Genomic DNA, 24791 nt, shown 5'->3' with positions numbered 1-24791 from the left:
ACATCTACAGTCCATGACTTTAAGGAAAGGAGATTATCCTCAGTAATGTAGGTGGGCCTCATCCAATCAGTTGAAAGGCCTTAAGAGCAAAACTGAGATTTCCTTAAAGAAGCTCTTGCCTAAGAGTTTCTAGCCTGCCAGCCTGCCCTTCAGATTTAAGACTTGCTGGCCCCTTCAATGCTATAAAGCATTCCCAGAATTACATCATTCACACACACAGAGGTGTATAGATATCTATAAGATATCCATCTCTCTAAATATAATCTATATTTACAACTATATATTATAAACCACCTCCAAAGGACATATTGGAGACAAGTGGAAAATTTTGAATATGGACTTAACTAGATGATTAAGAAGATACCATCAATTTTGATAGCTGGATAATGTTAATTTGTCAGTGGAGGAAAAAGTCCATATTTTTTAGAGATGCCTGCTAAAGTATTTAGGGATGCGATGCCATGATGACTCTGGATTATACTCTATTGATCATATCTGCATGAAATTATGACTTTTAGTAAAATGAAGGAAATATAGCCAATCTCCATCCTCATTGTCATAAACTACCATATCTCTAGCATAACAAGTAGTAGTTAACAAAGTTTAACCTAATGTTTAACAGAGTTTTGCTGCATGATGAATTGGTTTAAAAAATTAAATGAAAGCAAACCTAAGGCTGTGATGCAGTTAGCTCTCACTAGCTGGGGAACCAGAAGGCATTCTACTTCCAGAGCCTGGAGGGGACAATGACCAGAATCATAGAAGGTGACATGGATGATTCAAAATGTGAGTTTTTCCCATTTGGCCCATGTCTCCACATGACACCCAAGGACGTCATGCCTCAAAATGATGACTCTTTCAAATTAGCTATAAAACCAGTATTTTGGCTTTCTGTATTGTTTTCTTAGGAGTGCAGATGTCCTGGCCAAGTTACAGTATGTTCTTACCAAAATTCTCCCATACAACTGAAACGACAAGATATTTTCCCTTTCATTCCTGTTATTAAATTGTAATGAAGTATTATGGCCTTGCTGTTATGGTTACTGTTATTGCTATGGCGATAGTCTATACATTCCAAAAGAAGAAAAACCACATTAACCCAGTGTATAACATTATTTTTTAAAGATCCTCTGTCAGAAGTAGAAGGCAAACTTATTTTATTATATAAATTCTAAATAAATATTTGTGTATCTACTATGTACTTAGTTCTGTGTGGGATAGGACAATATTTTTCTGTTTTGTGCATAATTTAGTCTACTTACTAGTTTGCATGGCATTTTACAAAGCTCTTTCACATATATCCTATTTGAACCTCATGCAACTGTGTAGAGTTAGCAGGCTAGGTATTATTAACTCCATTTTGCAGAGTGGGAAAGTGGCAGACACCATTAGGTGGCCAGCTGACATCCATTCATCTCAACATCCCATCGTCATTGCTGACAAAATCCTGATTATTTTTGAAAGAGAAACTTTCCTGCCTTGGTCTAGGTATTCATTTCCCCCAGCCCTGCTGCCAGGGGTATGTGCTACAGTTCAGGCTCATGACTCATAAAAAAGAAATCTGCTGGAGTTTCTAGGACATCTTTGTTTGTATATTTGTTGGGTTTTGTTTAAAGGAACTGCCCCAGCTATCTCTGTCCTCCACTCTCCTTCCTGCTTTGTACATGAACGTGAGGACTGGAGCTGCCACAGCCGTTATGTGCCCAGTAAGGAAAGGCAAAAACACAAAAAGCAGAAATGTTGGTTCAGCAGCTTATTTTTGGACTTTATTATGTGAGAATACAAACCTGTATGTGATTAAGAGACTACAGTCGAGTCTTCTGTTATCTACAGCCAAGTGCATTCCCAACTGAGGCTGAGACTGAATGTTTAAAGGACATTCCCAAGGTCACATAATCTATAGGGGGCACAGATAAGACTAATTTAAGTCAATTACCCTTTACTCTTTACAAAGCTGTCTCATCCATTCAATGGTTAGCCATAAAAATGTTGAAAAGGTCGGGAGCAACTGCTTTAATATATCCTCCTCATTGCACAGATGAGGAAAATAAAACCCAGACCAAATGAGATACCCGACACAACCACTTATGGGATAAAAAGGTGTGGTAAACTGCACAGTAGCCCCCAAAGATAGCCACATCCTAAGCCCTGGACCCTGTGAATGTTGCCTTATATGGCAAAAGGGGCTTGAGATGAGATTAGGTTAAGGATCTTGAAACAGGGAGAATATTCTGGATTATCCATATGGGCCCTAAATCTAATCACAAGGGTCTTTGTAAGAGGGAGACAAGTAGGTCAAAGGAGAAGTAGGAGATGTGATGATGGAGGCAGGAGGCTGCAGGGATGTGAGTCAAGGGAGGGAGGCGGCCTCCAGAAGCCAGAAAAAGCAAGGCAGTGGATTCTCCCTTTGAGCTTCCAGAAGGAGTCAGCCCCTGACTTTGTCCAGTGAAACTGATTTTGGACTTTCGACCTCCGGAACTGTAAGAGAATAAATTTGTGTTGTTTTAACCCACTAAATTTGTGGTGATCTGTTGCAGCAATCATAGGAAACAATACCGAGGTGTCCTGCTGTTATTACATTTTAGGGCAGCAGCTTAGCCTCTCTTAGATCACGGTCTATTCTGAGCTGCGTTTGCTTGAGAATAACAAATCTTCGTTTCTTTTAAAAAATACTCTACAGTTCACTTTCCGCTAATTCAGGTTTACCTTCCCCCTGTTTTTTCCCAATCAGTGCTATGTCAGTGTTTTTCTCTGAGACTCTCTAGCCGTACTGTTTAATGAGATGATACAAAATCACCTGAGTTTGTTCTCTGGATATGACATTTTTTTTCATCAGCTAACCATGCCTAAGGCATATTTAATAACTATTTGTATATAATTTAGGAGAACTTGATTAGAAACCAAAATGTGTTTATTCACATTCAAGGTGCATTCATTCATGCATTAATTAAACTAATGTTTTATTAAGGATCCACCAAATGTCATAAAATCAAGCAAAAAGACTCGGGGGACCAAATGCTAACAAAGGTGCTTACCTCATCCCAGAGGCTTCTCAGCCGTGAGAGAGACGTGGCCTCTTCAGTTTCATGAGGCTACTGATAGATTTTTTTAAATGAAGACATGAAAAGCGTGTTTTGTTTTCCAAGCTAAATAGTTACATTTAACAAACCAATGCTTTTTACGCACATGAGTCAATGTGATATAGTTATGCTCTCCATGTAATAATGATGGGATTTATAGACTATACTATCCCAGAGTGCTCTGCAAAGCAGTTTGTCCAGTAATGGACCAAGTTTCAAGTTATAGGATGAATGCCGAATGGTTCCAATTCTGTCAGCGTGTCTCTGGCTCTGTATACGCTTATTTGGAGACAAGGTCAAATTTCTAAATTTGCTGCCCTTTGTGAATGTGAAGTCCACGCCAAATGCCCCCGCCTGACCACAGTTATTTACTACCAAATTAGAATAAACTGGATACAGAGTCACCACTCACATAGTTAACTATGTACAAATAGAATTCGAAGTTTATATTCACACCCATAAACTAGTCAAAACCACTAGTTTCTGAGAGGAAATATACATGTGTCCTTTCTGGGTCTTCCATTCCAAAATATTGCTGGAGGATACTTGCTGGTGGATTTTCCAGCATTGCCAGAGATTTAAGAACAAGCAAATCAGGAAGCACTCTGCCTGTGGAACGTCCTGACCCTGAGATTCAGCAAGACTCAAGGGACTGGGTCCGGAGGGTTTGGTCCTCCCCAGATTCTCCCTCAAAGGGAACACTACAAATACTCTAGGTCAATAAATGTCTGGTTTATGGCTTTGGCTATCTGTGTCTAACTGATGACAAGAAGAAAAATACAATTAAAAGACATTTTTGATTCTTAGTTTGTCATAATTTTAAAAGTTAGTGATCTTTTTCTTTCACATAGACTATTTTTAGACACAGTTGGCAAGCCATATGGATATATTTCTGGTTCTTTATTTCTAGTAAGGTTTTATTAAAAAAGAGAAACACAGACTAATGCTAGAGCTTTCAAATTACTGCAGATATCAACGCTAGCCATTTAGATGCTCACAGGAGGCCTTCAACACTCTCGTTTGCCCACATGGGGAGAAAATGTATTTTTCCTCTGTAGCACCTTGGATCTACACCTGCCTGTTTGAAATCAGGCATACGAAAGAGGAAGTGCTGATGAATTTGGTGCTGTCTAGACAAGTATACTAATGTGCAGTGTTGGGCTGGTGGTTGCCATGGTAATAAGCAAATAAGCTCTTACAGCTCTGCTAAATAGTGGGTTGTGGATGCTTCCTTTACAATAGGCAATTTTCCCTCCCCTGAAATGGGGATTGCCAAAAACAATCCGACTAACTGTAAGACATGGAATCATGACAGCCAACAATGTTTCGGGTTGTAAGATAAATGCTGCACTCTAATGTTCCTGTCAAAGTAATTCATTTTCTTTGCTATTTGTCAGCATATTAACATGCTCCTCATTATGTAGCGGAGGGGCCTGAGCCCCTTGCTTTGATAAATAATAGCTTTTGAGTCTTTCTCTCATTAGAGTTATGCCCTTCTGTCATTCAACCAATACTTTGGATCTCCTACTCTGTCCCAGGCCCTGCGCTAACCTCTGGGCACACATACTTGCATAAGGGGCTACCTTTTACTTCAAGGGGCTGAGAGTTTAGTGGGTGACAGAGAAGCCAAGCAGGACAAAGCAGATTTGGATAAGTGGTACATGTGACCTGCAAGGTACTTCCAGAACGTGTAGATATGGCACAGAACTCTGGCCTGGAAAATCAATGAGAGCACCCCAGCGGACATGGAATCTAGCTTGAATATGGATAGGAGGAATGCAAGCAAAGTGGAGAGAAGTATCCTAAGGAGAGGCAATAGGAGATTCGACACCTCAGAGGGAGGGGAGATGAACACTGCATTCCAGTCAGTGAAAGAAATTGAGTGAGGGAGGAATGTAGGGTATAAGAGGCTGTGTGAGGGAGGGGAGGAGAGAGAAGTAAGACTTCAAAGGTAGGTAGAGTTCTCATCATGAAAGCCTAGCTATGTTTACAGTTTTAGACTTCATCCTAAAAGTACTGAGGAGTCAGGGAGGTGTTCAATCAGAGGAGTAACACTTTAGAAAATTCCTTCTAATTGCAGCATGGACAATGGATTGGAATACAGCAAGACTGGAGGCAGGAAGAAAAGTTAAACAGGCTTTGTAGTAACCAACGGCTTGTCAAATTCAAGGGTCTTTTCTAAACTGTCATTATCCTTTCCATTCATGGTGAAGACAGCTGGTGGTCCCCCAATATCCAGCCTTCCCTTATCACACAGGAAGAAGTTGAAATTCAGTTGGTCACGTGGCTGTCCAGCTGAAGATTTACATTTCCCAGATACCCTTATAACCAGGTGTGGCCATGGACTCTAAAGTGATGTGTGCAACTTCTAAGGCAGGCCTGTCCCATCCCCCTTTTCCTTTTTCCTGCATGCTTGAATACAAATGTGACTGCAAGAAGTGAAGCAACTTAGACCAAGAGAGGAGAGCCCGGTATCTTAGTCACTTTAGGCTGCTATAACAACGTCCCATAGACTAGGAAGCTTATAAACAACAAAACTTATTTCTCACGGTCCTAGAGGCTAGAAGTCTGAGATCAGGATGCCAGCATGGTCGGGTTCTGGTGAGAGCCCTCTCCTGGGTTGCAGACAGCTGTCTTTTCACTGTATTCTCACGTGGGAGAAAAAGGACAACAGAGCTAACTGGGGTCCCCTTTATAAGGGCACTAATCCTTAATTATCTGTTACCTAATCACCTCCTCAAATCCCCCACCTTCTAACACCATCACATTGGGGCTAAAGATTTCAACATAAAAATTTGAGGAGACACAAACATTCACTCCACTGCACCCAGTGTTAAGGACACAGAGCAGTAAGGAGAAGGAGACCGGGACTCTGATGACTGTGGACTCACCATACCAGCCCTGAACCATTTACTGCTGCCATTTAAATTTCTTGGTTACAGAATGTCAGCTAGTATCCTGACTAATACACTGTCTTTATGTCATTTGACAGTGTTTTTCCCCACACACTGTCTACTGTCTCTTCTTCATGACAGTTCTCTATCTCTCTATTTATCTATCGTCTCTGTTCTCTTTCTCCTTCTAAAACTACTCTTTATGTAGCAGCTTCCTGGATTCTCTTTGTCTTTCTATCTCCTACTGTGGGTATGATTCAAGGCTGTTCTACACTTCCTCCATTGATGGACTCATGACTTTATTCAGTGTAGAAGGCTTCCAATTTTATATTTTAGCCTGTTCTTTGGCTAGACTCATATTTTCAGATGCCTGCAGTACATTTCCATTTATGTCTCCAGCTATCATTTCCAAATCAACATGTCCCAAACTGAGCTTGTCATCTTCTTCCCCTCACCCACATGATTCTATTTCCCAGGCCTGTCTTTCCTTTCCAAGACAGTATCACCTTTTTTCTACTCTGTCAGCTCTCAGATCTTATGATTAACTTGAACTGCTTCCCCCACCTTCATCTCTCATGTCTAACCTGTCCCTAAGCTTTATTGCTTTGGTTTGTCTCAAATACCGTTTATATTTGTCCTTCCCATCATTGCTGCCACTATTCAATTCAGCCTTTTTAGCTGGGCCCCTAACATTCCTTCTCATCCTTTCCTACCCTGTCTTTAAAGTGTAATACAGTGAACAACTTCCTAAATCACTACTTTTCCCTCTCCCTCCTTAAGAACTGAGGATTAGACTCACACCTGTCCCCTAAGAAAGACTGTGACACAGTAGAAAGAACAGGGGCTTTCCAGGCTGACAAAAAATGGCATGAATTACTAAGCTATTGAATGCTAGATGTGTGACTTGAGCAAATTTCTTTACTGCTCAAAGCTTAAATAGTCACTTGTATGAGACAGAGGTAGGAAGAATTCACACTGGAGATCGCTGTCAGACTTGAGTGGGACGAGTGATCCTTGTGGTGTCTGGCAGGTGGAAGGTGTCAGTAAATGTCATTTCCTCTCTGCATCTCTGCAGTCTAGCGCTGCTCTACACCATGTCTAAATTCCACTCTTATCTGCTTCAGTCTGGCTGACTGTGCTCGGTGCCACCTCTGTGCCTCTGCCCTTACTGTCCCAGCCATAAGATACATATTTTCCTTCCTTTTTTATTCAACAAAATTTGTTTGTGCTAGGAACCAGGCACTGTTTCTGCCACTTACTTAAACCCTGCTCATCCCTTCTGATGTGGTCAAACTCCATGAAGGCTTCTGCAGATCCATGTCCCCAACAGAACGTTCTTCTCTCCTAACTGCTACTAGCCTAACCCTAGAGGGCCTGGCTGTCATCTGCTTGTTTGCTGGCCATTTGCTCACGTAGTCTATAAGATAGTTGAGAGCTGGAGATTTTGTTAACTACACTCCTTCCCATTCCAGCTGGGTATTCCTTCCCTACTAGGAGCCAATAGACAAATACTGCTGCTGAATAAATTAATTCCACCTCCAATATTTATCTCTTAATAGGGGAACCTCTTTGACTGCTTCAGCTCTTGTTTAGGAAAAGTTCAATTCAAAAGAAGCAAATGTTACAGTCACACTAACAGGTTATACAACAAGCCATCATTATCGGCTTATGTAAATACTGTCAGAGACTAGAACCATCTTTTTAGCCTACCTCCCTACACTGAATATTCATGATAAAGACAATGTCCTGAGAGACTTGAATCCTTTCCTAAATGATCTTTCCTTCAGAGAAGCCAGGCAACCTGCTAACGAGATTTCAGTCAGGAGGCAAGAGTTCTAGACATCGCCTTGGGGGATGGGCTGTCAACAGTCAGACTTTTTTCTCCAAGGAGGTAATGGAAGGTGAAGGAGGGGGAGAAGTGAGGCAGTGTTGTGTAATTTTTCCACCTTCATGCATGTAATCTATTTTTCTGTATCTCTTGCTGCCAAGCCAAAGCCCCAAAGGACACTTTATCAAAATGTTATGCTGCTGCCCCACAGCTTCTACTGTACGTCAGGCTTTCTTCACAACCTTCTGACCAGGGCAGCAGTTGCACATACTGGCATGGCCTCAAAGCCTGCAGGTGTGCAGTATCTTAATGCTTCTCAGACTTACAGTCACCGTGGCTTGTCATCATTTCCCCGGAGAACTTGCAAATACTTCAATTCAAACGAAGAGACATTTATGAAGTGCCTATTATGAGCAAAGCATGTTCGAGGTTGTATTTAAAGTTGGGAGTCCTGGGTTCTGGTTCCATCCTACCACTCACTTGAGAAAGCCATTTCTGTTTGGAGGGGCCGTGTTTATTTCACCAGTAAATTGGGAGATTTTTCTTCAGAGTACTATGTTGTATGACACAATGAAGTGCCATTGTTTTTGGAGTATACAAGCAGGACATTAAGATATTACAACCAGGCGTTAAGAACATGGGCTCTGGAATCAGACCACCAAAGTTGGAATATTGGCTCCACCTCTTTCGTCACTGTGTGCACCTGAGCAAATCACTTAACCTCTCTGTGCCTAGACCCCTCGTTGTAAAGTAGACATAGGAAGAGTGCCTTCTTCAGAGGTTTTTAGTAAGGATGGAGAGTGTACACAGAGAACTTAATCCAGAGAGGCGTGAGGGGCCTACTCGGGGTGACAGAAGCAGGCTATATCATGATTGTGGAGGCTGTTATATCACTGTACACATTTGTAAAAACTCATAGAAGTATATACCTAAAAAGGGTGAATTTACCTCGAGAAAAAAAAACCCAGTTTTAAAAATAAAGGCCTACTGTGTGATTCTAATGATACGATATTCTGGAAAAGGTAAAACTATGGAGACACTAAATAGATGGATGGGTGGCAGGGATTACTTGGGGAGGCAGGGATGGAAAAGTGGAGCACAGGGCATTCTGAGAGCAGCGGATCTATTCTTTACGACGCTGGAACAGTGGCTACATGGCATTGCACAGTTGTCAAAACCCATAGAATTACAAGGAATGAACCCTAATGGAAACTATGGACTTTAGTTAATAATAATGTATCACTTTGGCTGATCAATTGTACCAAACGTAGCACAAGAATGAAAGATGTTAATAATAGGGAAATAGGGGAAATTTCTGTACTTTCCACTCAAACTTTCTGTAAACCTAAAACTACCTTATAAAATAGTCTATTAATTAAAACCAAAGATCTTTAACAGAAACAAGCACTTAGGAAGTTAGATACTATTATTACTATTCCTTCCTTTGAAAACAACAACCAAGGTTTTTTTCTTCAAAATATACCAAGGCACGCAGGCCTGGACTGCATCTTGGATGGAGAAGAGTATACAAATGAGCAACAAAGACTGGCCCCTCCCAATGCAGACTTCTTAAATGTTGATTTTTTTTTTAAGACGAATGTAACTTCATAGATGTCTCTCCTCTCTGAGCGTCTCTCTGAGGTCTGAAGTGCATACAGAAGCTGCTCTTTTCTCCCGAGCTGCTCCCATTCTCCATGATTCAGCCACAGATGCTCTTTCTTATTTCATGATTGTGTCTGCTGTTTTACCAAGGCACTGAAGACATGGAACAGCCAATTAAATATCATCACATTTTCAGTGCCCTTGGGAAAGCCATAGAGGAAACAGACTGTGTTTATATCTCACACCTCTGGGGAGGCTGCATAAGCTGAAAGCAATGTAGGATTTTTCCTTCTCTTATTCTCAAAGAAAAATTAAAAACAAAAAAATCCAAGCCTCACAGCCACCCAAAACAAACAAAAAAAATGTAGTTTCAAATATAGAAACACTCTCCTTCTTGATGAATATGTATGTGGGAGAATTGTCATAAAGTCTGTGAAAAATCTGGCCAAAGGCTGTTTCCTTTGGGGGGGCTCAGCAGCTCTCAGTACTTAGGGTGATTAGAGCACAGACACCAATGTCAGTGAGCATGCGACCAACCTCTCCTTGGCTCTGTCAGGCAGCTCGTGACCCATAGGTCACTTGCCAATGGAGCACTGGTTGATGAGCTCATAGTGAGAGGTGTGAACACTACCTAAGAGTCAGAAGGTTATAACCCAGGCTCACGTGCTGATAACTCTCTGGGGACCTTACATATGCTACATAACCTCCTTGTGCTTCACTTTCTTCATTGGTGAAATGTGCAGGTTAGACTAGAAAATCTAGACTAGCCCCATCATCCTGTGATTCCAAATTCCTATTGGGGTTTTTCCCAGAGCTGAAATACTGCATTAAAAATACTTCTAAACAATTGATTTATTTATATGTCTATCAATTTCTATTTGTTTTTAACTGTATAAGTAAAACATGAAAATGAATAAGGAAACATAAAAAAAAGAACACTTTTCACTTAAGGCCAGAACCCGTCTGATTACTATCTCCATTACCTTCCCTTCCACCCCTTCCTAGAAATAACCACTATTATTATTCTGCATGAATCCTTACAGATCTTTTCACATCCATACAGATGCAGAGAACATAGGCAGTATTGGTTTTGTTCTTTTATGTAAATAGTATTATACCATTTGTTTCATTCTGCAACTTGCTTTGTCACTCAATAACAGGTCTTAAAGATCTCTCCATAATATGCCTCATTCGTTTTTAATAGCTATGTGTTATTCCACAGTCTGAGAACTGACGTTTATTCATCCATACCCTTACTGGCAGATATTTAGGTCGCTAATACAAACAATGGTACAACCAATGCCTCATGGTGAATGAGTGAGTGTATTTCTACAAGGTAGACATTAAGAGGAATGGCTGAATTAGCTAATTAGTGTCTATTTTAATACATTTACTAAATTGTTCCAGAAAGTGTCTATGTCAAATAACACACCTATAAGGAGCACGTTTTCAGAGGATCATACGCAATAATGGTTAAAAGAACAGGATCTGGAGACAGACCGCATGCATTCAACCCTATGCCACCATTTATAGTTCTGGGGCCTTGGTCAAGAGGCTTTCTTTGTGCCTCAATTTCCACATATGTAAAATAGGGATAAAACGTTATCTACATGGCAAGTTGCTCTGAGGATTAGTAGCACCATCACTGGCACATAGTAACATTAGCTTTAATCATCATTATTTTTACTAGCTTTGCTTTGAGGAACTTCAAGCTACTTAACCAAATGGGTCTGCTGTCCCACTTCCCAAATTACTCCATGAGACAGGATTTTTCCACACCCGGAGGTTAAATGCCTGCTGGGCTCATTTAACTCACACTTCTGAGTCCTCCTCTGAAGTGAAGCCAGCAGGGCCCTGACTGACAGGCCGCCAGAGCCTGTGTGTACAGCAGTCTCTGCTAATGTAAATAGCTAAAATGCAAAGTGCAACATCTAAGAATCTTCAGGGGATTGGAGGACATTCTTAAAGGAGGCTGATTTCATTAATATTTCAGAAGCAAAACACCTCAAACGCAAGCCACGCTGACCCCACATGCAAGGCCATCCCTAGGGGTTGCAGGATGAGCACAAATGGCACAGGGCCACTCCTCCCCAACAGTGCTTTTAGGCAGGTGAAATCAGGTTAAAATGAACACCAAAGACAACTTAGAGGGGAAAAGAAAGGTGAAGAAAACTATTTACAGCTGTAAGGATGTTTGTAAAGAGACAGAAGTTCTGTTTTATCCACTTTGCTTTCTTATCGAAGAGGACCTGAGCGAGAACAGACTACAGGTGGACCAGCTTTGGTTAATTTGCTGAGCACCAGCTGGAGAGGCCTCACTCTGTCTTTTTCCCTTCTCTCTTGCTAGTTGTATGCTCATCCACCTGCCATGGAGGGAGGGGAAATCAAGGTGGAGGTTCTGGAGTGTTCCATGCAGGATGCTGTCTGCCCACATAGATGATCCTGCAGAGGGATACTGAATCTACCGTGTCACCCCTGTTTTCAACGAGATGGAAAATATGAATACAGATTTTTTTTTAACCACATCTTTACAGAAAAGGATACTGACGCCCAGAGAGTTAAGGCCACACAGATAGTGTCAGAGCCACAGTAGGCCCAGGTGTCTTGTCTTGCAGCCCAATGCCCTTTCCGTACATAATAAGCCAACTAGACAAGCAAACTCATATCCTCATATTGAGGTTCCAAAGACATCAATTCATTCTCAGACAGTTTCCTTGGACTTTGTTCTTCCGTATAAAGGACTGTACTTGAAGCAGAATGGGGGGTGATTAAGAACAAATGTTGGGAGTATTTTCAACCTCAGTCTGAATTCCAGAGCTATGCTCTTCACTGCTCTCCACACTGCCTTTACTAGAAGAAACACAGTCCATCCTTAGCTCAAATACCTGACCACTGACAGTGCCCACTGGTACCCAAATAATCACCAGGTTGATTGGCAAGGTATTCAAACTTACCCATTTTATGACATAAAAATGGCAAAAATGAAATGGATTTGATAATTTATTCCAGAGTTAGTGAAAGAACGTTCTAACTTGAGTCTTTGTCTTCTTTTCAGCTTCCCTCTGACAAAAAGAGATGAAATGGTGTATGGATTGGTTGATTGATTATTCATAGTTTCAACATACAGTTGTCTACTGTGTGCTAGATTGTTTTTGTAAGTTTGATACCAACTTTGGTATTTCTTAATTTTAAGTTGCTTTTGTTTCTGTATGTTTCAATTTAGTCTCCTTGTAATTTTACCTCAAATTTTTCTGTTGATAGAAACATGCTAGTTAAATATTGCTGCACAATGACAAAACACAGCTGTAATAGGAATTTCCGCAGAATTCAAAGCGCGTGTGCTGGATTTCCAAATTGAAGCTGGCCTGCAAATTTCCCTGGAAAGCAGGGTTAGGAGTGCCAAGAGTAAGCATGGGAGTCTTTAGTTGAAAATGACCAAGCGTTTGTCACCCCCACATCGTGGGCCATAGAGGTCACCACAACCAAAAGTTTATCTGGGCAGAAACTAGGCCAGACACTGGGGGCATGGAGTACAAAGCAATGTGGTGCTATGTGGTACTGGCTTGCCCATAAGAACAAGTGGTGCTCATTAGAGACAAGAGAGCAGAATCCAAAAGCCAAACTGATAGTTCTTCAGCCCATGTGATGATTTTCCCCTCTAAACTATTGACCTTAAAATTAGTATCATACAACTTAGCACTTAGTGAAAAATGGAACACTCTGAGAAAAAGACTCCTTGACTCACTCTAGGATTCTTTGAATTGAGTTTCACCATGCTCTGGAATATAAACTCCATGAATAGATGGATTTCTGTGTTGTTCATCACTAGATCCCCAGCTTCTAGAAAAGTGAATGGAACATAGTAAGAATTCAATAAAATATTTGTTGAATCGAAACATAAATGAATGCATGTGGGGTTTCTTATTGTCCTCTGGATGGCAGCAGAGAGGAGGTGAGTAGCTGACTACCTTCCTGTAGTACACAAAAACAACAGGAAGTGACGGTAGTTACTGTCCCAAGTGGCAGTCCCTTCCAATACCAAGCCTAAAGCCAAGTGTAAAGGACATGAAAAAATGACTCATTTGATCCTCCACTATTTGAATCTACTTTAGAACTAAAACACTCACTTTCAGGCCACAACACTTGAAAATGAAAAAATTACTTAGAGCAGTGGTTCTCAAAAGAGGTCCCCAGAAACAGTAGCATTAGCATCACTGGGAACTTGTTAGAAATCAAACTTTCTGGCATTACATCAGACCTATGAATCAGTGACTCTGGAGGTGGGGCCAGTGATCTGTGTTTTAACAAGCTCTCTAGGTGATTCTGATGCAGGTTGAAGTCTGAAAACCACTGACCTAGCGTGATCCTTTTCCATACCCCACCCCCTCCACCCCCACGGAGTGAGGCTCCTTTCTATTTTATTCCTTTTTACCTCTCTCTATCTATGTGATCTGGAGTTTCCACAGCCAAGTTCCCTCCTCCCGAGTCAGATCTCCTGGTCAAGTCTCATCCTATACATCCTGGAGCATCTGTCCAGCTTTTGCCTGGGAGGAATAGGCTTATGAGGGGACTCTAGATACAAACTTTAGCAAAGATTCATAAGAATCTGGGAGCTAGTAGGGGCTTTGGAAATTGTAAGTTCTGAATCATGCATTTTATATAGGAGGAAAATGAATCTTAAAGAGACTAACTAATTTAGCCAAGACCAAAGACAGTTTAAAGGCTAGAACTCAATCTGGTCACTTGTAGGCAAGCTTCCCCCACCATTACTGCAAAATGTCCCACAGTACCTCACAGTTACACTTAAGGTGTGTATTTCTAGACCATCCAACACCAACAAGATTACATGGAACATTTTTATGTCACAATGATTCTCACAAAAACCTCTGTATTCATTCCCATTTCCCACTAAGAAAGTTGAAGCAAAATGAAAGGCCACATAGGATAACCAGCCAAAGGATTGATCTTGAAAAATGAATGACCAAGTCAGGAAGAGACTAAATTCTTCTACCTTCTACTCTGTAGCTCTAACGGTGGATCTTGCTGCCCAGGTGACTCTGCTAAGGTCTACCAGGAGCTGACTCACATAATGTGAATTCTTGGGGCTGAAAATGTGATTAAAGAGGTCATTCCTTCAAGTGATAGCTAGACAGCATGCTCACTTTTCTCCCACACACTGAAAAGCCTTTATCTAAAGAGCCATTCTGAGCAAAGACGTTTTTCTTTGGCTACTAGACACAGTACCAGGTAGACTCTAGTTCTAGCTATCCAAAGAAAATCCCAGGCACAACTGAAATATTGCAGCAAAAGATCCATCCATAGAAAGGGAAATGGTAAGTTTAGACAGGACAAATTGCTTTCAGAATGAAAGTTTGTACCAAGTTGAAGAAAGGCAATATTTGAGTCAGAGATGAGAATGTGCCAGGCAGCTGTGTCCCACAGTATCTCTCCTTGCTATTTAGTGTAAATTAGGAAACTAAAGCTCTCTGAGGCCATGAGGGATGAAGCCAGGAGGACAGGTCTTAAAAGGGCAATGCTAATGTGCTCACAGATCTGCTGGGGATCTGGAGCCAGGCACAGACTTGCCCCCTGCTGGCTCACCTCTCTCCTACCCTAGCCTTCCGTACCTGTTGGTATTTATTTTTCCAAGGACTGCAGGAGGAGGTCAAGCCTGGCCATGCTGAAAACAGAATGGTTCCAAGAATCTTGCTGAGAAGTCCAAAAATATCTACCATCCCACAGGCAACTTTATCTGCCCCGTCTTTTTTAATCAGGTCATGCTACTACTAACAGTGCCTGGTAAAGTTTCTTGGGGCTGTGACATAAACCTAAACTAATTCAGGATCAAAGCACAAGTCAAGTCATACATTTTTATTAGTATTCTTATTTCTCACCAATTTGGCTTTACAGGATCACCAAAATTTCTTTCAGATTTCAAGTCTTTGGGCTAATTTACAGGGCAGGCAGATACTTTGGAGCCTGACTTATGACTCTCCTATTACATGCAAGTTGCATAATCACGTTGTAAGTGAAAAATGATGTTGTAATGAAATCCTTCTAGGACTTCCAGGAATAAACTTTCTTGGATGGAGTCCAAGATGAAATCACCTTACGCTGAAATCAAGACTTTGTAGCAACTGTTTCAAGGCACCACTGAGAGTGTGTGTGTACTTGGGAAGTAGGAGACACTCCATTTGTATTCTTTGTCTCCACAAATGATGCCACTGTCTTCTTCAGATTACACTGAAAACCTTGGAGTCCCATTTGATTGCCTCTTCCCGTCACTCGCATGCAACATTTCACTAAGACTTATCATGCATTTCTTTAGAATATTTTTTTCATTTATACTTCTTGCCCATTCTATTTGTGCTTTAATACCAGGGTTCATCCGTTAGTACTTGGATTACTGCAGAAATCTCCTAGGTACTCTCTGAGAGTCCAATTTCTCCCTCTTTTGATTTGTCCTAAACTCAACTTCCAATCTATAACCAAAGGAAAAATCTCTTTGCTTGTTTTGCAGGGCAGTATCCAACAAGGTTCATATTCCATATTTTTAACTGTATTTCTTATTCAACACCCAGACAATAGATACCATTTAAAAAGAGCAAAGTGAAAAATAGTTGTGTAAAGAAGGAATGGGATAATTCAAATAAAATTGCTTTACATATTCAGAAGCATTAGACCAATGTAAACAATTAAAGAAAAAACCTTTCAGAAACACTTGGGAAACATTTGTAACATGGCTTATACATAATTTTACATTTCGTTGCTCATAAAAACCTTCAACAAGGAATGCTCCAGCAAATGGATCAAGATGGTTCCCTGAGAACACAAAGCTGTGTCCACTCCTGCCCCATATCCCTAGAAATGGCAGCAAAGAATCTTAAACTCCTGAAAGCAAAGGAAAACAAGAAATGATAAGGAATCCCTGAAAGCAAAGAGAGGAGAGAATCACAAAGGAGGAAAGCACAGCCTGGAGTGCGTTTAGAAGGGAACAGCTCTGAGAGTGGGTGGTGCCACAGGCACCTGGAGCCAGAGGCTTAGGGTCCAGGGATGGGAAGTGTGCCTGGAGCAACTACCATGGTGGTAGCTTTGAGCTCTGCTGTTGCAACAGCCAGATATGCAGTGTTCGCTCTCTAACTTCAGCTTGGGCCAAGCAGTGGCTACAGAGGTCTTAGCCCCCAGGCTAATGCATGGGATGTTTGGGTCAGAAAGGTATGGCAATGACTCTGGTTGCTACTGATACACAAGATGGGGTGCTAAGAGAAACTGATGCCACATACCTGGAGAACTCAATGCAAGATCATCTTCTCAACGAAGGCTTTCTTGATTTCCCCAGAGCTGTGAGGCTCCATTCTTCTCTGTGCTCTTTGTATCTTCTACAGATCTCCCTGATATCAATGATCATATTGCATTTTATTTGATAAAGGAGCCATAACAAACATAACTGTGTCATTTTGTGATTATATTTCAGACCTATAAGAACACAGCAGCTGATATATTGCTATAGAGAACAACTTGACATGCTTTTCATTAGGTTTCCTTAGACTGTAGTCTAAGAAAGTTTTGTTTTAAATATAGGAGAAAGGCCAATGACAGTAGTTTGTATATAGTAGGTATAAAATAAGTATTGATTAAAGATAATGCTAATCGTGTTACCCAGTAAAATTCTAAATATCCCACAAAAGCCTTTATTAGCAATGGGAACCATAGCCCAGAGAACTGTTATAGACGACATATGTAATATATAATCTACAGGACATTATGCCATTTGAATATCAGGTAAAAACTGAAATGACTGAAACAGTGTGAATAGTTCATCTACACATGATGATTTTCTTAATTACCTTTTCAGCATAAGAACTATTTTTTATATTCCCCTAAACAATTATGGAAACTGCTTGTTTTTTAATAAATTATGAGTGTAATTTTGAGAACATATGTATTTTTATCAATAGAAGTGTATAAAATCATATCATACAAGAAAAAAAACAACCAAGTGAAATTCTTTGTATAAAACTTCCATTGAGAATGAGTTCACTTGGAAATTATAACTTTGGTGAGATATCTATATTTTGGGCAAGAATTGAAACCCCCTGAGGATAGTCAACTTATCCACTCAAAAAACATGTAAATTTCTCCAATAGTAGGTAGGTTGACAGGTGATGGTGCATGGTGGTGCAGAAAACAGATTGTGATTGAAATGTTTCCAAGAACACAGGTCAGATGGCAGAGAAGCCACAGACATCAATATTTGACATGTACAGTCCTATTCATTGTAATATGTTTCATAAGCAGAAAAGATTGGAAACAACCTAAACACCGGTCATTGGGATCCTGGTTAAGCAACTTATTTAAATTTACAAAATGAAATACTATGTACCCATTAAATACATGATGAATTATTCTTTCACTATAGTATTATGGAAATATTACCATGAGACATTATTGAGTTTAAAAAGCAAAGATCGGAGCAGTATGTGCATGTTACCTTTTACGTAAAAGGAGGGAAATCAAATGCATTTGTATTTACTTGTATGTGTATAAAACACCTTTAGAACATGTATTCTTAGTGTCTGCTCTCACCCCCAAGGGAGTAAAAATTGGTTTTTGCTTGAGGAGAATCTTAATCTTTTTATATATAAAACACAGATATACATAGAGTGTAAAACAGATATACAATCTATCTTTGTATTAAAATTGGGGGGTAATCAGGAAAAATGTAATAAAAGGCTGCTTATGTAAGTGATAACAAAAAAGAAAGGCTAAGAAACACTGTTCTAGAAGGGCACAAGGGAGTGAGTCTAAATGGTTGCTTGAGAGAGTGCAATAATTTACTGGGAGAAGGAAGTGATGAGAATAAGTATGTTCAGTGTGTACTTTTTTCATATTTTGTGATATTAGAACCATGGGAAGATAATGGCTATCAAAATTTAAATTAAAAAATTAAATTTAAAACGAAGGTTATCCATTTTATTTAATGATATGGTATTACTGAATATGAGCTCTTTTAGCAGGCATAACAGTTTATATAATCTTATACTTTTAAAAGTCTAGTCTGGGCAGGGAATTAGTAATTTCACTCAGCTGTCTTGACTGTTCAAAAGGGAAGCTGGTAAAGTACCATTTTATGCAAAACTTTAAAGTCAATTATTGTTATATATTCAAGGGAAACAGTTTTGAAAGACAGGTTAGTGTGGGTACCTGGTTCATACTGAAGGGATAGAGAGTGTGTTCCTCTCCTGGGGGTGTGAAGGACCGCTGGAGTTCTTCCACCATTAAAGTGTTCCTTCCTTCACATCCCAGGACAGGAGAAGCAGCTGTAAGATTTAGAATGGTGGGTGCAATGTGAACAATAAACATCATTAGCAACACCTACATTTGCAAAAAGAAAAATTTTTACATGTACCAATGGCACAACTTACACTACAGAAGAATTTGGCCATGGTAGATACTTGGTGATTTTCCTATAGGAGGGCACACCCAAATGGAAAACTGGCCAAAGAAACACATTGTTGCTGGAATCTCTGCTCCTCCACATTGCAAATCCACAGTAGGGTTGCAGCTCTTTAATGCTGAAGTCACCGGAAGATGAGCAACATTAGACTTGACCTTTACATGTGGATGACAGCATGTAACACTGGGAGCTAGACCACATCTTAAGTGAGGGAATCAGCCTCACCCAGTGTCACAGGCAGCAGCCAATGGCACAGGCTACTATGAGTGATACAGGGCGGCCTGAAAAGATGAGGAGGAGCCTTGGAAGCAGTAAAGAGTTATGGCTCAGCCAAATACTGGTCTTGCAAAAGAGAGGCAATTTTGTCATCAGAGTTCCTATCTCCCTCCAATGATCCCAACTGATATTGATGAAGCTGACTTAATTGCATAGAAATTCTATACAGAGTACATGGATACAAAGCACTGAAAATAATTTTAGAAGTCCACTTAGACCATCCATTATTCCCCAGATATACTCCCAGGTCACATCAAGTGCAGTTCTGATCACAACTGCCTTTTAGAAAAGAATGTGAATACATGTGGTACAGCCTAAACCATAAGTTCTGCTCAACGATGCATAAAAGCGAATGCTAAAAAGCACCATGGGGATCCATAGCCACTCCCTGCCAACTTTGGGTGCACTCCATTGCCTTGAAATGCAGAGCTCTCTTGTGAGTTTCTCTATGGACACTCAGCTAGGAGTTGTTAGAAAGAGAACAGTAGTTAATTCTCACTAACCTTCGTCTTCGTCAGCTCAGGCTGCCGTAACAAAATACCACAGACTGGGTGGCTTACACAACAGAAATTGATTTCCTTACAGTTCTGGAGGCTGGAAGTCTGAGATCAGGGTGCCAGCATGGTCAGGTTCTGGTGGGAAATAAATCATTTCAAACTGTATAATTCAGTGACTTTCAGTACCTTTACAATGTTATGCAACCATCACCACTATCAAATTCCAGAACATTTTTATCACTCCAAAAAAGGAGACCCTGTACCTGTTAAGTAGTCATTCTCCGTTCTCCTTACCCCTGATCCCTGGCACTGGTCTTTTAAAGTTCAGGAAAGAAAGTTATGAAGATGTGCTTTTGCTTTTTACTGAAAAAAAACAACAAAAAAACATGGTGTTATTTTAAGAGCCTCTGGTACCAGTCTCTCAGAGAGCTTAACGTAGAAAACTGAGTCTTTGTCTTATCTCGTCAAGGAAAGGAAAACTTCATAGAAACATGGAGTCAGAGGTCATAGAGAGGATCTCAGTTTCCAGTGTATCTCCAAATCTGTAATATCAAACAGTTAAAAAAAAGTTATAGATGTCATGTCCTCATACACCCCCCTCAATAAAGAAACAGACTTTTGTTGAAATATGTTTAGGAAATTCTAAGTTAAACTGTTGACAGATTTCTTTACTGAGTAAGGAGGATGGTTAGAGCACTGGGAGGGAGGTTTTGTTTTTTATTTTAATTATCAGTGCAGAATACCAGTTGCAACCTGGTGGTTTTTCACAACAAATGGAACAAAATCACAGATGGATTTCATTTTTCAAAAGAAATTGAACCAATAATATAATATCTGTAAATTTCACACAAAATGTGTAGGTTTCTAACTTCACTTAAAAATACTGAGTTAAGTGGCAACTCTGGGTCCATACAACCATTGGCAACAATTGGGTAGAGATGAGAAGGAAGAAGAAGAAGAGCTGTTTGGAAGGATCATGCATATCTGAGTTTGTTACAGCCCGCATCTACTCTTCTTCCCTCATGTGTTAACTGCCTGGCCCCTGATGGCACTTGAATTTGTATCCTCTATTGTAGAACAGCCTTTTCAGACAGATTGCAGCGGCAGATTCTTTTAACCACACTTCAAGCACAAAGCCATCTACAGCAGGCAAACTTGAAGCATCATGCAGGTTTTTTTACCACAATCTTGAACTTTCCATATTCAAAACGAGTGCTGGGCGCTATTGCTGTGGGCCTAGCAACTTGAGTGGGAAGTACAAGGTTTTTGAGTGGTGGACCAATAACTGAACCTATTTTGAAAAGTATACAGAAATTTCTACTTGAGTGTCAGATGGCCATTGTATATTGGTGCACACAAGCTCACTTAGAATTGAATAAGAAATTTGTGAGCGCCATGAGACGGGAACAATTTGAGCAATCATAAATAGTTTACAAAAATTAGTCTATTCGCATGTGGATGTCCCTCTCTCTCGTAGAGATACAGATATAGGTATAATTATAGAATCTCCATACTGATACTAGTGAAGGAGGAGAGCCCACTTGGCAACATCAGAGGAAGCAAGTGAAACATAGAGGTTTACCCCAAATTACACATCTGTTCAGAGGACAAACAATAGCTAGAATTTCCTTAAATTCCATCTGTTGACATGCTGCTTGAAATTGTTCTAAAGTTATCTCAAATATACATATCTCTGACTACTCCATTTAAATAAAAAAGCAAAGACTTTTCCAAAATTATTTCATTTACATTTCATCTCTCCTCTAAAACCCAGTAGCATAGTGGCTCTTAAATTAATAGTTGTTAATCAAGTTTTAACTAAATATCTCCAGTCTCGTCAGCAGTTGCCTACTGCACTGTACTTACTTTATGGTCATACTGTTCTTGGTGTTAAATAAGGTACTGCCAGTGATCCAGTATAATGTCAGGGTTGAAAGCTCAGGCTTCGGTCAGAGAGATCTAGATTGAAACAAGTATGTGGAAAGAGAGAACAAACCGAATCTTGAGGATTCTTCTTAGGAGGAGCATTGGATTTGTTTGGAAGGGGTACTTTGAGAAGTGTTAGGAGCAAAGAGTGAGACTATGAGCATGCCAAAAAACAACAGAAGCAGGGGCAAAGAGAGGAGTTTGTTTCTCTTCTGATAGGAAGAGTGGGTAAAAAGAGGAAGAACTAGCCTAAAGTTGACCAAATGCAAGAAATATTTTGTGTGAGTCAATTTTTTATTGGAGAAATATGAATGTGCAGCTAAATCAATGGAGGGCAAAGATATAGTGCCAGGAGCCATGGCTACATCATTTTATCAGCTGTTTGACAGGGTCCAGCCGATTAATGCCTAGGGGTGCAGGGTCGCCCCTTGGTGAAGAATAACTGGCCAGCCCCTCACATAGTTCTGAAACCTGTGCTGCTTCTAATTGCCCTTCATTCCTTTTCCTTTCTTAACCTCCAGTTTTCACTCCTTTGGGTGGCTGCTTGGGAGGCACTATCTCCCGGGAAAATTAGATATAGTAAGAGAATGTGACCACCTGCAGGTAACTTTGAAGATATTTTTCAGTTAATTAATGGAGGAGCACACAGTCCCATTTGAGACAATCAGAAAGGAATCCTGCCCAGATAAGATGTCGAATTAGGTTTATGGCCTCCATCTGGTTAATGTTTCCTTCTCCCTCCAGTTCTTTGTCTAAATATATATATGCATCGTCCTTCTAAGTTTGCTGGTTAATTGGATGATCAAGAAGTATCTATATATTATTCTTGACCTTCTGCTTTCTGTTAAAATGTTATAGAGGTTTTCTCCTAAAAGCAATAAATAAGAAATAATTGATGAGTAGAAGGGCCGAGGGGTGCAGGGATGCCCCTCGGTGAAGAATGGCTGGCCGACACCCCTGATATTTTCTGAATTATATGCATGCTTTCTAGCAAGGTTATGTCTATACTTATTTCTGTTTTTCATTCTTGAAGATAGATAATTTAGCTTAGCTTTTCAGCCCTTTACTTTACTAACAAAATGTTACTTTCTCCAGCAGTGTGCTTAAGGGACTGTTAGCTCCACAATCTAAAAGACAAAGGAATGCTTTCACCCCCTAAAGGGAGCGAAAATGTAAAGATGTTTAACTGCCCGCTGAGAATGCAGATAGCCATGGGGATAAGATACCCTGGAGTCGCCTTTTGTTCCCACTAACCATTTACACTAATGGCGTAAATGATTGAGGGAGGCAGGGATGGCTCCACCAGGATGTAACCAGACAGACTGCTGTCCTGTCCGGAAGCCTGGACCTTCTCTCTTTGATTTAACTTTACCATGAATTACAACAGGTGTCTAGGTACCTATCTCTTTTAGCTTAGAGACAACAAACACTAGTTAGTTGCGGAGAAGACGATCATTAACCTTATGCTATATAGAATGGAATGCTAATAAATATTCTTGTGCTAGTTTTTTTTTTACTTCCTTATCTCTCCGAGAATATTTGTAGAACCATTTCTGTACTAATCCTGAAAAATAGATAAACGACACTTGTGCACAGTAAAGTCGGACTTGCTAACACCAACCCAAGTCTCACGTCCCCTTTATTTTCCCCTCATTGCGCCGACGCCGTCCATCCCTCAGGAACCTGGACTCAGCCGGGGCGGGACCCCGGCAATATAGTACTCATTAGAGTGTCTGTAATTTACTTTGAACTTTCTTCAGCAGAGAGAGTGTGATATTGTGTGTATGCCAGTTAGTTTAAATTTCAATTCTAGAGCCAGACTATTGACCTAATAATGTACCATTCAGGGGTGGGCAGCTAGCTTGTTCCTATAGCTATCCATGTCTCCATCAACATCTGAGGCTTTTTAGCATGACTCTGGAATTAGCACATCAAAAGTGGATTTTCTTTGGTGAAATTAACGTTTGAATTGGCATGATGAATTTTTAAAAATGAATTTCATTGGTGAAATTAAAAGGGCTTCATTACATGTAGATTGGTTGAAATATTGTATAAATGGGTTAAATTGTGTCCCTTAAAAAGATATGTTGAAGTCTGAACCCCTGGTACCTCAGAATGTGACCTTATTTGGAAATAGGGTTACTGTAGTTGTAATTGGCTAAGTAAAGTCGTACTGGAGTAGGGTGGGCCATTTCCATTACGATGGGTACCCTTAGAGGAAGAAGAGAGAGAGACACACACACAGGGAGAATGCCAGGTGAAGATGAAAGCAGAGATTGGATTTACACGGCTACAAGCAAAGGAATGCCAAGGATTGAAGGTCACCATCAAAAGCTAGGAAGAGGCAAGATTCTACCTGGAATCTCACAGACAACATGGCCCTGCCGACATCTTGATTTTGGACTTCTAGTCTCCAGAACTATGAGAGAATAAATTTCTGTTGTTTTAAGACATCCAGTTTGTGGTACTTTGTTACTTTGAAATTAATACAACAAGATATAAGATTCAGGAGACAACCAGACCCTGCATGCTTAGAGATAGCATCTGTATTAGTCAGGGTTCTCCAGAGAAACAAAACCAGCAGGGGATGTGTGTGTGTGTGTGTGTGTGTGTAAAGAGATTTATTATAAGAAATTGGCTCAAGCAATTATGGAAGGTTCCAAATTCCAAGATCTGCAGGGTGAGTAGGCATTTGGAGATCCAGAAGGGCTGACGGTTTAAGTTCCAGTCTGAAGGCTGGCAGGTTTGAGACACAGGAAGAGCCAATGTTTCCATTCCAGTCTGAAGGCAGGAAAAAACTGATGTCTTGGCTTGAAAGGTGGTCACGTAAGAAGAATTCTCTTACCCGGCAAAGAGTCAATCTTTTTGTTCTAGTCAGGCCTTCAACTGATTGGATGAGGCCCACCCACATTCTAGAGGGCAATCTTCTTTATTCAATCTACCAATTTAAATGTTAATTTAAATATTAATCTCATCTGAAAACACCCTCATGAAACACCTAGAGTAATGTTTGACCAAATATTTGGGCACCCTGTGGCCCAGTCAAATTGACACATAAAATCAACCGTCACAGTGTCCAAGCTTGATCTCTAAGAAGTCCTTTGTCCCACTTTTATTTCAGGAGCATTGATGGTGGTCTGTGCCGCCTCTAAGGGTAACAGAATCTTGTTTCTGGAATGTAATCATATCTGCTTGAGTGAACCTTTTGGTACAAGGTGTCATTGGAGCAAC

The sequence above is a fragment of the Equus quagga genome, chromosome 7 (assembly GCF_021613505.1).
Source record: "Equus quagga isolate Etosha38 chromosome 7, UCLA_HA_Equagga_1.0, whole genome shotgun sequence".
NCBI classification, from domain to species: Eukaryota; Metazoa; Chordata; class Mammalia; order Perissodactyla; family Equidae; genus Equus; species Equus quagga.
This window is presented reverse-complemented; position numbering follows the sequence as displayed.